Below are 3,952 nucleotides of genomic sequence, written 5' to 3'. Positions count from 1 at the left end.
GTTTAGGAACGAACAATACTAAGGAAGGGGCAGTGTTACGACAGCGGAATTCACGTGATACTGGTAACACGTAATGAGTATCTAGAAGGTTCAGGGAACATCACGAATAACCCAGTATTTGTTAAACGCCCTCTATTCCTGTATATAATCGCACCAGATAAAGCGAGACAAGTTAATCGGAACTTGAATTGCAAACAGGCAGAGACAGAGATGGACAATTGAGTCAAGTGCGGTAGTGACCATAAGTAAAGTGCATGAATCATTGTGAATTATAGCGTGTGTTTATATTAAAGTGACTATGGAAATTAAGTGTATTGCAAAGTTGTATTGAGAAAGAATAAACTAGTTTTATTTAAGAAAGGACTTGTATCGCTAAAGTTTCATCCGAAATAAATTATACGGGAAAAGAACAAACGACCAGAGATATAACAATATTTAGAGGACCAAGTGAGCGCAAGTTACACAACAAACGTTATGTTAGTGAAAGTGAAGTTCGACTGCGTGATTGTTAGTTTAGCTGTAAGGGCCATACTTAAAGCGAGTTTCACAGTTAACAGAGATAAAGAAAATTGTTTTATTATTATTAAATGGCGTTCTAAAGTAATTGAACCTGCCTTTGTGGACTTGAGGAAAAGGAGACAATTATTTAAAGCTCTGGATACAACTGTGGTAACTCACGGGGTAACTTAAATGAATTTATTGCAGATTGTATAGTGAGAAAGAGAGACAGAGAAGAAGAATTCGTCTTGTCAGTTGGGTTCTAAAGTAACTGAACTAGCATGTGTGGAATTTTCACAAGAAAGGAGAATAATTTAAAGCTTTAGCAACAACTGTGATAACCAATAGATAACTAATTTTTGTACATACATTTGACTTGTTTTGAATATACTATTTTAAAACAAGTGGATTGTGTGCTGTCTTTTTATTGTATACAATTAATGCCAACAAGTTACATACACCTACTGTAAAGAATCTCGGTCCCTATAAAAAACTGACATTTGGCGAGGCAGTTAGGATTACATAATGGTAAATGGTGATGAAAGAAGACGTGAACGACAGTAGAAATAAGTAGGCCTATATGTGCACAATAGTAGTGGTGGTGAAAATAGTGAAGAGATTACAATCACACTACATAACCATGTCAACTGATTTTGATAAGTAGATTGAAAGTGGTGAGCATCTTGGGCTAAAATATAGTTAACTATGAGAGTTTGTTGAACAACATGAACTAGAAGAAAGAGAAGAGCAGCAACATAAGAGAGAGGAGAGACTGGAAATAGAAAGAATAAGAGCAAAAATTAATATCGCCAAGCTCACCCAACAGAAAAAAGAAGGGTCCAAGAATGACAATGGAGTCAGGACCAGCCAACCCAAGCTGCTCAGATTTGACGAACACAAAGATAACATGGATGCTTTCCTGGGGAGATATGAATAATTCACCCAAAGTCAGAACTGAGATAAAGGTGACTGGGCAGTCTGTCTCAGCCCACTTCTCACAGGAAAAGGCCTACAAGTATATGCAGGCATGACGTCTGAAAATGCAACGGACTATGACAAGTTAAAAGTGGCTTTGCTGAAACACTATGAAATTATTAAAAAAGGCTTTTGTTTGAAGTTCTGAGAAGTCGAGCCTGACACTCGGAGAAATTGTAATTCAGTTTGTGGCACATCTACAGCGATACTTTTGAGGGACTAACAGATCTACAGTTCATTATCATGTGCTTTTTTATTATTTTCGCAATATTAGATATAAAGATTAGCAAAGTGCAAAGTATATCTGTTACAGTATTATATATGAAGGTTAACAACGTATAAAGTATATCTATTACAGTATTATATATGAAGGTTAACAATGTATAAAGTATATCTGTTACAGTATTATATATGAAGGTTAACAACGTATAAAGTATATCTATTACAGTATTATATATGAAGGTTAACAATGTATAAAATATATCTATTACAGTATTATATATGAAGTTAACAATGTATAAAGTATATCTATTACAGTATTATATATGAAGGTTAACAATGTATAAAGTATATCTATTACAGTATCATATATGAAGGTTAACAATGTATGAAATATATCCATTAGAGTATTATATACAAAGATTACCAAAATATTATGTAAAAATGATTTAAGACAAAAAATAATGCTTGAAGATCGGACTTTTCATGCATGCAGCGTTACGTATTATAAATCTAAAATAACTCCAACTTCTTATATATGTATATTTCAGTTAATTTTCGGTCTATTTCAGTGTATTTTTGGTGTATTTTGGTCAATTAGATAAAACCCTATAGTCTAAAACTTTCCATACCTGCTCATTACACTCTTACATCATACGTAGCATAAAAACTAAATTTCCTCCATTTGAAAACAAAGATATGAATGAAAACATAAATCAAACGCTAAATCAAATTCACGGTTCACAAGGGTTGTCAGATATTGCTCAACTCACATGGACAATTTTGAATTTAAAATGGACAGGAAATGGACAAAACAAGTAATGGACAAATAAAAAAATTTTTAATTATTAATGTTTTTAATTGCTTAAATATTCTTATAATAATTGTCTGCATACATCAACTTTAGGAAATGCTTATTTTTTTAATGAAAATAGTTTGCATAGAAATACCATTTTTTATACTAGATATATATATATATATATATATTTCATTTCACAAAATATCACATATAATTAGGCCGACAATGACAATAATTCATGTTTTGCGTCATTTTGGTTTGAATTTTGGTCTGAATAAATATCTGAAGAAAAACGGTTCAACATAGACTTTGAAACAATAAAATATTTTATAGCATTTTCGTTAAATGGGGGAATGGTTTTTAATACGAACAATTGAATCAAGCATCTTCAAACTCATTTTGTTTCATTATTTTTGCTAAAATTATGTTAAAGACAAATTATGCTAAGCGTGTTTTATTATTTCTATGTATACAGACTCAGTCATTTTTGCCAACTGTGTAACCACCACAAAAAATATGAAATAAATCTAAATTACCCCCTTTTTTCTTTCTAGAATAGCTGCAAATTATAACAGAAAATTACAATTACTTATAATAATTTTATTCAATTCATAATACGAAATATTTCCACACACATGATATAGAATGCCCTAAAACGTATATAGTTTATCAGGTTTTCTAACTAGCATAGAAATGGCTTAACATTATTCCCATACCTGGTGAAGCAGAGTTCCAACAGCGAGATTTGAAGAAAACGACTCTCAAGTGTCCAAATTATTATTCCACTGTCCCAGACCTTTAGACCCTATAGCTGTCAGTTCAGTGAAATATTCGTCTTTTATTGGTTACAAATAATACAGTAGCAACCGTCAGAGAGAATTTATTACACGTTTTGAAAGCAGGATGCTCAGTGGAAAGCATAGTATTTGACCAGTATACTTTATTGCTGATATCTTCATAAAGCAAAAGCTAGAAATTGATAGTTTAGATCGAGGATATGTATAATGTAAGTTCGAAATTCCATGGAAAGTTACAATGCCTTAGAAGATAGCAGAAAATGTTGAAATAAATAGTTTGGACTGAAGACGTTTGTCTCTTTGTTGGTTGTTAGTTGGTATTGCTATATTTGGATCATTTGCTGTTTTTCCAACTAGAGTGTACAGTTACATGTTATGGTACACGTATTAATTGATTATACACAGCGTGGTCACAAGTAAATAGACACCACCTTTTCAGATAAAAATGAAATTTTTCAATCATATTCACATGAATTGATATATTTATAACTTAATTAATATCTAGTAGATCTTCCGTTCGCTTCGCGGAGTTCATTGATCCTTTGGGGCATCGTGAGAATCATCTCGTCAATTTTAGATTGTAGGATTTTCGCCCACTCTTGCTTCAAAACTTTAGAGTAGATCGTTCTTCGAAGTTGTTTTTTTTTTTGGTTGTTTTTTGACT

Source organism: Limulus polyphemus, unplaced genomic scaffold (genome assembly GCF_000517525.1).
Source record: "Limulus polyphemus unplaced genomic scaffold, Limulus_polyphemus-2.1.2 Scaffold617, whole genome shotgun sequence".
NCBI classification, from domain to species: domain Eukaryota; kingdom Metazoa; phylum Arthropoda; class Merostomata; order Xiphosura; family Limulidae; genus Limulus; species Limulus polyphemus.
The sequence above is the reverse complement of the archived record's forward strand: the minus strand, read 5'-3'. Positions refer to the sequence as shown.